Here is a 13,741-nt window from a genome sequence, read left to right on the forward strand (position 1 = left end):
CGTTTGAAGGTGATAAGCAAATAGTTAAATGAATTACAGAAAACATGCACCTTTCAAAAAAAAAGATGATTGAGAGATTGATATTCAAACGTTTTTTTAAATAGTTATGAGATCTTTTAGTCATTAATGTGGAAAATGAAAGATGCATGCTACTATTGATTTCCCACTGTCTTTTTGCACTCCCAACGTTGCGCGTGGACATAAAACGTGATGTGAACACTGAAAATATAGCAACGAGAAGAAATAGAAAGGCCCCCCAAAAAAGCAAACTCGAGCCATGTGCATTACAAGTTGCTTTGCCAATCATAAACCGAGATCGTGAATATTTCCGACCTAGCAACGTGCACACCTGACCGGGACAGCATTATGTCATGACGTTATCAGTACATTGTTTCTAAATTAAAACTATTCGAAAAAACTCTAGCCGTTCCAAGCTTAACCGAAAAGTGCAGTAAAGCAGAGTTTGACTAATGGCCATGCATCGTGGGTCGTGGGTGGGTTAGTGGGACAGAAATATCATAAAAATGATTATAAAAGTAAAATTGTTGATTGAGATGTAATGATATATGAACGCCTCTAATATAATTCTCTCTACACAATACTTGAATTTAAATATGGATTAGGGTGAGGATAAGGATTAGTTTACCGGTCCCCAGTTCATACCCTGTTTCAAAAAGACAGTCTCGGCGGACTGTCTATGCCTTGTAACCGCGATGGTCAAAACGAACGAAACTAAGATCAAGGTGAGATACTGGAGCTTGATATCCCTTCTAGTGGCTGTTTTGTCAACTGTCACATATATGGAATGAGCCTCCCTCATTTCTATTCATCCTAATCATTCATCTCTGTTATCCCTCTTCTTCCCATAGGTTTGCGTAGCAGTAGTGCTCTTCCCTCTCAATTCTGGGATCATGAATTCAATTCATTCCTGGACTTGGAACCACGTGTGAGTAGATTTATTATAGATCCTTCCTTGAATTTAGGGTTTTCTCTAAGTTTTCCGGTTTTCCTCTCTCCGCAAAACTTAACAAGCTCAATTCGAATCTGGCGGTCTGAAAATTATTTGTTGGCATAGGAATAGGGTGGGTCACAAGGGCGGATCCAGGGGGGGGGGGGGGGGGGCAAAGAGGAGCCGAAGCCCCTCTTCAGCACAAAAACAAACAAAACAAAACTGAAGAATTAGATGCTTTTTTTATTGTTTTCCGTTGTGTTGACGGAAGAAACTCAATTAGCCCCCCCCCCCCCCCTCCTAAACTCAATTAGCCCCCCTCCCCCTAAAATTTTGGCTGGATCCGCCCTTGTGGGACTGGTGCTAACAAATTTACTTATATAAATACAACTTAACTTTTATAGTTTGTTGAAGTTTCCCTTTTAGTTTTCCTTGTTGTAGAAAATGCTTATTCTTAATAAATTGCAACAACATTTCGATAGTAAAATTGTTAACGATTTTCCACATGTATGAAGATAATTTTATTTTTTTGAATTTCGAAATTCGTTTTCCATCATACATTTCCATCTAACATTTAGCTTTTATTTTGATTATCGATATTCTGTTACATTTCATTGGCAAAGCTGCTTCGAAGTCTTCAGAATCTAACGGCTCTTTGGACTCTCAGATGTTAGCCCTACAAGCAGAGGGAGCGGTTAAAGTGTATTTACTGACTGTCAGCTCCCTCTTGATGTCAAACCAATCTTTGACATTCCCTGCAGCGTCGCCACAGGATTCTGCCATTTTGGAAATTTCAGTTTCCGTTTACAATCTGTTCCAAATATTGACACCCGATATCTTGCCACGGAAATTTCTATCCCTGAATCCTCCCAAATGCATCGTTCCTCCAGCCTCTGGAACTCTTCCCGGCTGTTCGATGAGAGTAAAAGTAGGGTAGGCGTTTTTTCCATCAATGAAAAGACTAATGATGCCTGTGCTGCTTTCTCTATTGACACAGAATAGGTGCCATTTATCGTCTTTTTTGAACTTCAGAAAGCGTCCACCTCTAGGTTCTTTACTGCAAATCAAATAATAAACATTAAATCTGCAGACAAATTACACCTAACACATTTATCATGTCGAGTTCACGCGACATCAGGGATTGGATGAGGGCTCTCGGTCAATCAGAAGCGGGATAAAGAGTAAAATGTATAACAATACGTTTTTTCATAAATGATTTCATACTATACCCTTTTTCACCAATATAATAATCTATGTGCACTTCGTCAGATACAGTAACTGAGATTTGGAACAAGGTGTGAGCTGCACCCTTGTTTACGTAATCCAAAGCAAAATCATTTCTGTCCTCAGCGCCTTGGGTGTTAATCCAAAAGCAGATGGCCATCTCGTTTAGGGTTGGAAAGCCAGTTATGTCGGAATGTTCAAGTCCTGTATCCTGCTTGAATTTCAAATCGAAAGACTCTGTCGAAAACCAAAAGTGCTATTTTTAAAAAAAAGACATATACATTAAATATCATGTGAGAGAAAATCTTCATACCCTCAAGACTTACCCATGCAGTTTTTTTGTTTATTTGGCTTTTGTCCAGCAGGACACTCGGTAATACAGACATCACTCTGATCTTTCGCGTAGCGACATTCATTACATTCAGACGCTTTTGGGTTACCTTGCGAACGAGACTTGCATCCTGAAATATATAACTTTTTAGGCACTTCATCTCCTTTTTTCATTGTTTTTATACAGTTGTTGTTTTTTGGTTGAATTTTACTTAACTTTACTTTTCCCATCTTTATCTCCTCCCTCTTTTTTCCTCTTTTTTATTATTCATGCTTTTCCTTTTTTTCTTCCTTTCAGTTTTCATGAATTAATTATTTCTCTTTTCTCCTTCCCTCCTTCTTCTCTTCTGTTCTTTCTTTACAGTTTCTTTCCGTGCTTGGTTCCAATCCGGAACACAGACTTATGTGGACACGCTGCAATAATCTTATTATCGAACGACGATCGATATGACGGTCTTATGATTCATACATTTTCCTAACCTGTTAAAGGGGCACAAGCTTCGTGACATCTCTGTACACAGTTTGGCTCCTCCTTATCTCTGTACGTATCTCCTTTACATTCTGAGGTGGTTAGCTTACGAGATACAACATGAGAGTCTACTATTTGTGCTGATTCTTCTCCATTAGCAAAGGAATAAAAGCGAACATGTAGCGGCTGATCGTGATCGATCATGGTCAAGTAGACATCTCCACTGTCGGTGGTGCCCTGGGACTTGCCATACTCAATGACGGTACTTGTTGTTGACTCAGTAACACAGACAAAGTATGACTGGTACAAGAGGGCGTCTCCTAAGGCTACAGCATTGGTATTGACAGTAGATACTTTAAGTCGTTGTGACTAAAAAAGTGAAAATTTAATGTTAAAGTAAACCATCCTTTCTTATTGATGAATGTTTTGTATACACAGAGCAGCGTTTCCAATCTAAAATATACATGGACTATTAGGGTGTTTTGCCTATGTTTGATTTTGTCAAAGCCGACATTCGGATGATTTGTACAATACATTATCTTTTGCTACATAATTTAATAATTTATAAAAATAGCATTGCTTTCTCTGTTCTTTACTGGGTCGGAAACCTTGTTATTCCATTCATTCTTCTCTCTTCACTTGAAAAACTGATTAACATAAAAATAAAGTTAAAAAGGTATCACTAACCTTGTAGATGGCAACTCCAAATGGTGATATCTCGACGTAGTACCAGGTGTCCTTGTTGCTGGGAACTGCCGAGAAAACTACATACAGAGCACCTTTTGTAGAAGCTGTGAAATGAAGGCACTTGCCATCACGGTCACTTGGGTCAAACCTGAGCCCGTTCGACCACTGGAGATTACACGGTAAATGCCCTAAAGCACGTTGATTTCTTTCTGTGAAAGAATTAGCTGTTGGCCACTCGACCCTTGCGAGCTGTCTTCCCTTCAAAAGTTCACTAAGTTCTGGAAAATACCTTTGAGATACTGCATAATCTGCTTGGTTTAGAGTAAGACTACCTTCGCTTTCGTCATACTGCAGAACGAGACCAAATATGGAGATTTTCTTATTGGATTTGTCACCACTTCCACCATTGTTAAAACCATCATAAAGATGAAACTCTCCATTTCCATTGGTTGTATACCATTTTCCTTGACTGATGAAACCAATTATAAATTAAACGATCAGTTCAAGAGAAATATCGGCGATATTTATCAATAAACTATTGAGCTTTTTTCCTAGAAATGCAACTTTTGGTTTTCGGATCTAGAATTCAAGATATGGAATCTCAAATCCAAGAAGTGGAATTTAGAGGCCAAGATTTGGAGTGTGAAGTAAGGACTCCTTACTATCTAACAACGAGAAACGCGATAGACATACCGACAACCGATTGGTATGGTGGGGCACTGTCTTTTGTATGGCATGCGCACGTTTCAATTCCCGCTGCCGACCAGGATTCATAGTCTGAAAAATATTCTAGAAGAGGCACTAATGGGCTCTAAAATATTTGCATATCTTTCGGCGTGGCTCGGATGACCACCTAAAACAGGCTTAAAGATCATCAGTGCTTTAAAACATGTTAGTGCTCAGCTTTACTTTTACCTGAATTGGACGATCCTTGACATGGACTTTGGGATATCTATGCCACCATGAATAGCCCCTTTAAGGTCTTCCAGCATGTCAAAAATCACATGAAAGCGTTTGGGGTTATTTGTCATCTCGTTCCAGGAAGGCTTCGTGGTTTCTGATTGATATTCAGGGTTTCTACTTTGGCACCCGGCTTCTCCAGCGGGCAGACTGACATCAGATATGGACATGGTGCCCTAGAGTGAAAAGATGCAAAGAGCCGATTGAATTTATTCTTTAAATTGTTTCTTTGTAGCTTTTTTTCTATTGGTTTGCTGTTAAAACTACCTCAGAAATATTAAATTGCCGAAAAATTCCAATGACTCTGTCTTCAGACTTTAATTTACTTTGTTGTCCCACCCTAAATTCCACCAATCCTCACCCATGTTTCTTATCATTAGTCATTGATAGGTAGGAAGTAGGTCTGTATTATGAAGGTTATAAACTAACGTCAAAAAAGTACTTGATGAACAGTTATTTAAGTTATTGAAATACACCAATTTCCAAAAAAACGTTGTCAACTCAAAAGGCGACAGGCGATAGGTCATTCCGAGACGGGAATGGTTTCGTCGACTACAAACACCAAGGTCCATGTTCTTGACGAGAATAACAAACAGAAACACGAGTCATTCCAGCTATTCTTGAATCTTGGAATAACCTATTTCATTGCTTTTCGCCTATCGTATATTGGCTATCACTTTTTTGAAATAGGTATATCATTTTAAACATTCTTTACTAACCTCTTCCATGTAGACTTCAATCGCTCTTTTCAGACTCACGCGTTTGCGCTTTAAACTGTATTCCATCTCCTCTCGACTTGAGAACTCACAGTAGACTCTTTTTTCTAGGTTCATGTAGTAGCTCTTGCCAGACTTTTCGTCATTAATTAGTTTGTCTTTATTGATTTCGCATCCCCATACGATGGTTTCGTCAGGAAACAAATCATTGCCACGGAAATTCAACAGATCAGTGACAGATCCCATAAGGAACTTGAAGGCCTTGGGGTAGGCAGGGATGCTTTCAAGCCAAGCCTGAAATAAATAATTACCAAATGAATAAGACGCGAAGTTTTAGAACATTGCATTCATGAGCCATATTATGTTGATGCTGATTCTACTACACCGTGGCTTGAATGACCTCGTGATAGGGCGGCACTTATCACGTCACCTAATCAATTAAACTTTTAGTGCAGTTTTCGTATGACTGTGAAAAGCTCAGTGCCGTAAGCGTGACGTGCTGTGACCGTGATACTTTCTAGAATTTTAGTTGGCTGATTTTTTTCACGCACAATATGATTGGTCTAAAAATGCCGTGATCTTGGCGTGACCGTGTCCGCGCCGTGTTTATGCCGTGTTCCGGGTATTTGATTGGATGGAGAGTAAATTCTCGTGCAATGTGATTTGTCTGGCGTATCCCTTATTGTATCACGACCGTGTTCGTGCTGTAAACTTTTCACAGTCATACGAAAACTGCACTATCTTAAACACGTAAAAACTTATTTTACTTACTGTGAATTCAGTCTTGAATGTAGGTGAATACATATCAGAAATCACTGCTGCTATTCTCTGACTTCCTCCTTGCACAACTACAGATGTTGACATGTAGTTTTGTTGCGATTTAGACGAGCTGCCAGATTTGGTGCTTGATTTTGCTCCTGCACTCCAAAACAGACTTTTGAACTCAACCTCGCTTTCTTGGGCAAATTCTTCCTTACTGGCTGTCATGCTTGCCAGTTGTGTCTTTCGTAGTTCCAGCTGACCACCAAACCTGGCAGACTTGATGTAGTGAGTTCCCCACCGAAGAATGAAGTCCTCTGATAAAACAAGAGAAAGAAGTCAGTTTTAGGATTCATTTTCTGCAAAGACGCCATTTCTATATCGTATTGTAGCTTTAAGGGTGAATACTTTTCTCGTCTCATCAACCTCCAAAAAGCAGCCCTCTCTACCTTTGATTAGCATTATGTTTTCTTATGTTCAGAACACATGTAATTCTTTTGTTTAAAAAAGAACATGTTCCATATCAATTTATGTATACATATCATAATTCTTGGGACGCAACCACATGACTCAAAATCCCTTGAGATATAAGTAACAATGAAACAGTCGCCATGTTGGCTGATTTAACAAGTGAAGCTTATAAGGAACAATTTGTTATCGTCAACCAAGATGGCGGCCATGACGTAACATGCACCCCAAGAATAGCGTTCAAAGAAATAATAGTCGTGCGATATGCATATGTGCAACCCTGATGCAAAATGAACTTTACAACTCTGGGCCAAAATATCTTTTTGAAAGGATTGAAATGTATCTCACGGAATTTAGCTGGTGCTCCAGGTTCAAAATAGGAGTTTGGAAGGTTAATAAACTCTCTTAAGAAACTTCTGCTCAGATCCTGTGGCTTGACTTCATCTTGAAAAATCTCGTATCTAGAAAAGCAACAACAAAAATAGCACCAATGATGGTCATTGACTTAATTCAAAAGTGGTTTTCTTTCAACAAAGGCAACGTACAGCAATTACGTTTTCTCAAAAAATTAATTTTAACTTCCTTTTTTAGCTAAACTAACAAGATATTTCGCATACTCAAACATTTCAGTTCATCAATGACATGAAACAAAGCATAGGTGAAGAAAGGGTGTTCATTTAGCACAAAGATTTAAGAGAGAAACCTTTTAGGCATAAAGGGATAAAAAGAGCAGATAGATCAACAAATAACTTACGCGAGGCTCAAAATGGACACTTGAAAATGTTTCTCCTACCTGTCCACATCGATATCAAAGATGGCAAGATTGGTTTGTTTTGCGCCGCTTTCGGAGCTTCCCCACGCAGTCTTGACACCAGCGTAGAACCCCAAGACGGACCCTGACACTCCTGCTTCATTTTGTAAATACTTTTGATACTCAGATCGTGACGTAAATACGGTCATGTGTGCACTAGTATCGTAGATTCCGTGAACGTTCATCGTGTCTGGCACTTGAAGATTATCATATCTGGATGCAGCGTAATATATTGTTAGTTAATTTCAAAAAATTAATCGTCTTTGGACCTTTCATTTCAGCACTTACGATGAATGTCCACCACAGCTTCTCTGGATGATACTCATCTTCCTGGACTCAGGGCTGTATTGACCACGACCGTCAAAACCAACACCAATAAATGCAGCACCATCAATCATGTCCTGAAAAAGAACAAGTTCAAGCAAGGTAAGGAACAAAAATATTTGCACATAAAATTTTGAAGTGAAATGTTTACTCACTCTGCACTGCTCAGTTTTTTCCATCGCATTATAGCACGGGTCTCCCTCTTTGTAATCAGTTCCCCAGCAACCATTCATTAATACACCCCCAAGGCCTGCCGGGTAGTTATAGGGTTGTACCGTGTCATCAGCACCGGTTGATGGTTCTGAACCTTCAACTTCGGCATTGATGTGATATCCAGGAGGAACAAACATATCTTCAGTTTCCCATCCTTTGTCTGGCATTATATCAAGTTTAATCTGTGTATGATAAAAAATATTGGTTGATGTACACATGCGCAGAAATGACAAGGAATGTTTCCTGCAACTATACATAAAAGTCTTAATCAATCCCCCCTTACTCCTTCAGGGATTGTTCAACAAAACTAGAAAACTAGTTTAACTAGAATTGAAACCTGTTTTTTAAGGTTCAGATGCCATATTGGAATGGGTTTACCACAGAAATTTCTAACAAATAAAACTGACAAAAAGCGTGTGCTCAAAATTGACGCATGAAGAGTGCACGCCCACATTACCTTAATCATAGGATGCAGCCATGCAAGCATTACAAATTATATATATATATATATATATATATATATATGTTTTTCATAAAAGAATTGATTATTTTAAGATTGTATTCAATTCAATGCCAATGGGCTACTTACTTGTTTCTTAAGAAATTCTGAGGATTTTTTTTGAGCTTCGTCAATGTTTTCAAAGTATTTGTCAACCAGTTTTCCTGCTACTTCGATTCCTTTATCGACTACGGCTTCTTGGACCTTCTCGTTCCCCGCCAACTTTGTTAATGCGCCCGCTACAACAGGAGCCACCCTTTTCGATGCCGTCACATCGTCATTAGCTGGGTTTGCTTCTGGATTGGTAGAAGTCTTCTTGATGACTAGAGATGGAAACAAAATATGTAAATTAATATTCAAGAAATACACCACAAGTGTCACTTGTCTGACCGTTTATACCTTTTGCAAGAAGATTTTTTCTCTGTTGTTTTGGCAACTTCAAACTGTCGTTGTTTTCGTGTTTTGTCTCATTGGGGTTGATATTAGCGGATTGATTCTTGTCCTTTCGGTTACCTCCATCCGATAAAGAAACCTTGTTTAAAAACTTGTTCCAATAAATTTGGTTGTTGGGCACATTATTGCTGACGAGAGGAACAGATCGATCGTTGTGGTTGTTCAAAGCCGGATAGTTGTAAAGATGTGCAGCACCATTTTGACGGACCTGGTGCTTGCTGTTCAATCCAGGTTGCTGACTACCTTTTTATCGACAATGAATAAGCTTACAATTAATCTTCATTATGGTTGATATAAAAATGCAATACGTGACTTAAATTACTATTGCCAGCATATTCAAACCGTGAAACAGTTATCATGGGAACAGGCAATCTAACCAACTTCCAGAAAACAATACTAGTCGAGTACCAGTTAGGAACGTAGTCTAAATAGTCGCTTTTAAATATTGCAAGAGCTGTTTAGAAAAGTAAATATGCTAAATTTAAATTAAAAGTAATGCAATCGTGCAGTTTTTTTTCGACAGATTTTTCAAATTTGGCATAATCGTTTATTACAATTTTTAGTATGAAAATATGAATTAAAAAGGAGGGTCCCCAAATTAGATAGGATAATGTAAATTACGAGGTCATTTAGTCCATATCGTTTGGAAATAATAACATAAACAATTTCAAATAATACATACGTTAACATATTATGATTATAAACTCGAAGTCGCTAATTTTATTCTGTTTAAAGAATGAGTTCTCAATGGTTAAAATTTCAAAACATTACATTTTGCTGATACTTACATAGATTTTCCGTCAGAAACGTTACCAAGGTAACCACTGCTAACAGAGTCTTCACCATGACAACACTATATGGAGACTGTTAAACCAAGAATCAAAAATTACATTCATTTATAATAATAATAATAATTAATGATAATAATAATAATAATTAATGATAATTAAGTCTTTGGTACAAATGGAGGGATGGGGGCAGTATGCCAGCCCCAGTACCGGTCAGCGGTACTTACAGTTGATCATGTGACCGACATTGGTCGGCCATTTTGTTCTCTTCGAGTTTCATTGTTCATCTCGGTTGTTTACCAAGTTGAAGGAGCTATTATGAACCTTTTGCATGTGTCTTGGCTCTTCCTAATTATTCACAACTGGCGTGGTGGCAGTCGTTGGACTAACCCATGCTCCTAGAGAAGTGTCAAAACAGCGTAAAGTCGCCGTGACAGCACAGTAATCCAAGGTATTTTGATGGCTTCAACTCATCGTGCACCGAAACAGTGGTGCTTAACCAAACACGAGACCATAAACAGCTTCGAAAACTGGAAGCAGAACCTGATTTACACGTTGTCTTTGGACAGCAATTTCGCTCCCTTCCTCGCGGAAGGACTTACATGGCAAAAGAAATCGAAAACACAACCTCTACGTGGTTTTCAAGATGATGGATCAGTTGTTCCCCAAGCCAAACGCCTTACTGCACAACAGAAAACCAACTTTTTAGAGCTAATGCTTGGTCAAATCGCCAATTATTGCCCAATAATCTCCCAGAGTTCGTTAGTCAAAAGCTCCACGTCCCTAGAGTTCATTTGGCAAACAATCAGACAGCATTTTTGTTTCCAAGTAACCGGTGCACACTTTATTGACTTCGCTGACGTACACCTCGAGCCCAATGAATGCACAGAAGACCTTTACCAGCGATTAATGGCCTTTGTCGAAGACTCTCTGCTTCGGACAAATGGTCTAACCCACCATGGGGAAGCGATGATTGAAGACGAAGAACTATCTCCTACGCTTGAAAACCTTATTATCCTGACGTGGTTGAAGCTGATTCATCCCCAGCTCCCCAAACTAGTCAAGCAGCGCTACGGCACAGAGCTACGATCCCGAACTCTTGCCTCCATCAAGCCCGAAATTTCACAAGCTCTTGACTCACTACTTGAAGAAATCCATATGACAGATGACGCCAAGGTCCTCCGTTCAGCAGTAACAATAGAATTTCGTCGCAACTCCCCCAAGAGCAGGCCTACGAACAAAACACCCCGACAGGGTAAAACCTGTCCTCTGTGCAAGCAGGCTGGACGCCACGAATTCCGTCACTTCCTAGGTCAGTGTGAGTTTCTTCCTGAAAGTGATAAACAGTACATGATCAAAGCTCGACAGATCGTGGACATCCTAGATGAAGAACAGGACGACGACATTGAAAGTGAGTCCGCTCCCTTCACACAACACGCAGACACTGATCAAGTCAACGCCCGTGCCCTAGCCTTTAGGGTCCAGACCAGAGAGTCCCCATATTTAGATGCCTTCCATGGTCACCATACAACTCGCATCATTATCGACAGTGGAGCAACCGGTAACATGATCCGCCGATCCACCGCTCAACGTCTAGGAGCTAAAATTGTGCCCAGCTCACAGTCCGTCCATCAAGCAAATGGGTCGTCTACCTTAACAGTTGTCGGAGAGACACGAGCTACTTTCACTAGAAACAACCACAGTTCCCAGTTTGAAGGTCTCGTCGTAGAAGACCTAGATGTTGAAGTACTTGCCGGAACCCCCTTCATGGAAGCCAACGACACCGCTGTCCGCCCTGCTAAAAGAGAAGTGATCCTCGGAGATGGTACATGCTACCACTATTGCTCGTTGCCAAAGAAAAACGAAAACCTGGCTGCACGTTATTTCTTTTGAGAGCACCACCGTCAACACAAACTGTCTGGCCTGGAGAATTCTTAGAACTAGAACTGCCATCCGATGCACCATCTGATTGTGACTACGCAATCGAGCCCCGAACTTATGCCCCAGTAGTCAAGCAGTTAGTCTCTATAGAGATGTGGCCTCAACCGTGTATTGTGTCCAGCGTCGCAAGAAGAGTCCGCATTCCAAACCTAACAGCGGAACCACTCACCCTCAAACGCAATGAACACTTCTGCCAGGCTACCCTGACCTTCCAACCAAATAACAAGGTGGATCATACACAGCCCACTCAACCAACACAGACGACCCCAGTTGGTAAGAACCACTCTGCCGCCGTACAGGTTGACCCTGACAATCTACTGCCACTGAACATACAGGCTGAGTTTCAGTCCATACTCAAGGAATATGATTCTGTCTTTGACCCAAAATTCAAGGTTACAACGGTGCAGCCGGTCCGTTCCAAGCCAAAGTGAACATGGGTCCAGTAGAGCCACCCCAACGCAAAGGTCGTCTTCCCCAATACAATCGTGGCAAACTTGTCCAACTTCAGGAGAAATTCGACCAACTCGAAGAACTTGGTGTTTTTGGAAACCCGGAGGAAGTTGGAGTCACAATCGAATACCTTAACCCTTCATTCCTTGTCAAAAAGCCCAACGGAGATCACCGCCTTGTGACAGCCTTTGCTGATGTAGGCCGCTACAGCAAGCCACAGCCTTCCTTAATTCCTGATGTCGACACCGCCTTACGACACATTGCCCAGTGGAAACACCTTATCAAGACTGACCTCACAAGTGCCTTCTACCAAATCCCTCTATCCAAAGGGTCTATGAAGTACTGCGGCGTCGCCACCCCCTTCAAAGGTGTACGTCTCTACAAACGATCCGCTATGGCTATGCCTGGGTCAGAAACAGCCCTAGAGGAGCTGATGTGCCGTGTACTTGGTCCCCTCTTGCACGAGGGATCCGTGGTGAAGATCGCTGATGACTTGTATTGCAGGGAAAACACTCCTCAAGAACTGCTCCTCAACTGGAGAAAGCTTTTACATGCTTTCCATAGATGTGAGCTGCGTCTCTTAGCATCTAAAACAGCCATCAATCCAAAAGGAACAACCATACTTGGTTGGATATGGAGTTCTGGTACCTTAAAAGCCAGCCCCCACCGAGTCAACACACTAGCTTCGTGTCCTGCCCCAAACACAGTTGGTCAGATACGGTCCTTCATTGGTGCATACAAAGTCCTGTCTCGCGTCATACCTCAGTGCTCCACACGTCTTACCCCATTCTACGATGTCATCGCTGGGCGCCAATCACAAGAAACCCATGAGCTTAGAAGTTCTTTCCAGAAAGCCCAACACGCCCTACAGTCAACCCACTGTATCACCCTACCAAAGCCAAGTGACCAGCTCTGGATAGTGACAGATGGAGCCGTTAAGAACCCCGGAATTGGTGCTACCCTGTACATTACTTGACAAAACAATCTGTCTGGACTCTTCAGTGCCAAACTGCGTGGTCTGCAGACCACATGGCTACCATGTGAAATAAAAGCACTCTCCATCGCAGCAGCCACGAAACACTTCAGCCCATTTGTCATTCAGTCGAGCAAGAATACCTGCATACTCACTGATAGCAAGCCCTGTGTGCAAGCCTTTGAAAAGCTTTGTAGAGGTGAATTCTCAGCTAGTCCTCGTGTGTCTACATTCTTCTCAGTCGTAAGCCGTTACCAAGCTTCAGTTCGACATGTTGCTGTCAGCCATCCTTCCTTCTGACTTTGCTAGTTGCAACGCCCCTCCATGCGAGAATGAGTCCTGTCAGATCTGTACCTTTGTTAACGACACCAGACAGTCAGTCGTCCGAAAGACTTCCATCAACGATGTCATCGAAGGCAGAGTCCGGTTACCATTCACAAGCCGCTCTGCATGGTTATCCATACAGACCGAATGCCCTTATATGCGACGTACTCATGCTCATCTTATCCAAGGTACACGACCTTCAAAGAAACTCAACAACATCAAAGATGTCAAACGTTTCCTCAACGTTGCAACTTTGCATCAGACGGTCTACTCGTCGTCAAGCGGAACGAGCCCTTAGCACCAACATCCTCGTTATAAAAAAAAAAGAAAAGAGAAGTCACGCCAGTACTGTAAGCAGTAGTTACAGTTAGTCATGTGATCGACATTGGTCGGCCCTTTTGTT

General features: G+C 41.1%; 2 pseudogenes across 1 annotated transcript; one reads left to right on the forward strand and one right to left on the reverse strand.

The window, feature by feature from the left end:
• Nucleotides 1-1,505: 1,505 nt before the first annotated feature.
• Nucleotides 1,506-9,708, reverse strand: LOC116292764 (uncharacterized; annotated as a pseudogene). The gene is made up of 15 exons (XR_016120453.1): nucleotides 9,651-9,708; nucleotides 8,809-9,105; nucleotides 8,500-8,732; nucleotides 7,853-8,092; nucleotides 7,662-7,774; nucleotides 7,356-7,586; nucleotides 6,911-7,023; nucleotides 6,107-6,411; nucleotides 5,339-5,629; nucleotides 4,575-4,795; nucleotides 3,660-4,128; nucleotides 2,984-3,341; nucleotides 2,500-2,634; nucleotides 2,179-2,410; nucleotides 1,506-2,006 (listed from the first exon to the last, which is right to left on the reverse strand). The product of XR_016120453.1 is annotated as an uncharacterized LOC116292764 (transcript).
• Nucleotides 9,709-10,109: 401 nt separating this feature from the next.
• On the forward strand, nucleotides 10,110-13,017 carry LOC148909063 (uncharacterized; annotated as a pseudogene).
• The last annotated feature ends 724 nt before the right edge of the window (nucleotides 13,018-13,741 follow it).

The sequence above is a fragment of the Actinia tenebrosa genome, unplaced genomic scaffold, assembly GCF_029948245.1.
Source record: "Actinia tenebrosa isolate PJP-AT-01 unplaced genomic scaffold, QUT_ActTen_1.0 PGA_scaffold2__45_contigs__length_23673736, whole genome shotgun sequence".
NCBI classification, from domain to species: Eukaryota; Metazoa; Cnidaria; class Anthozoa; order Actiniaria; family Actiniidae; genus Actinia; species Actinia tenebrosa.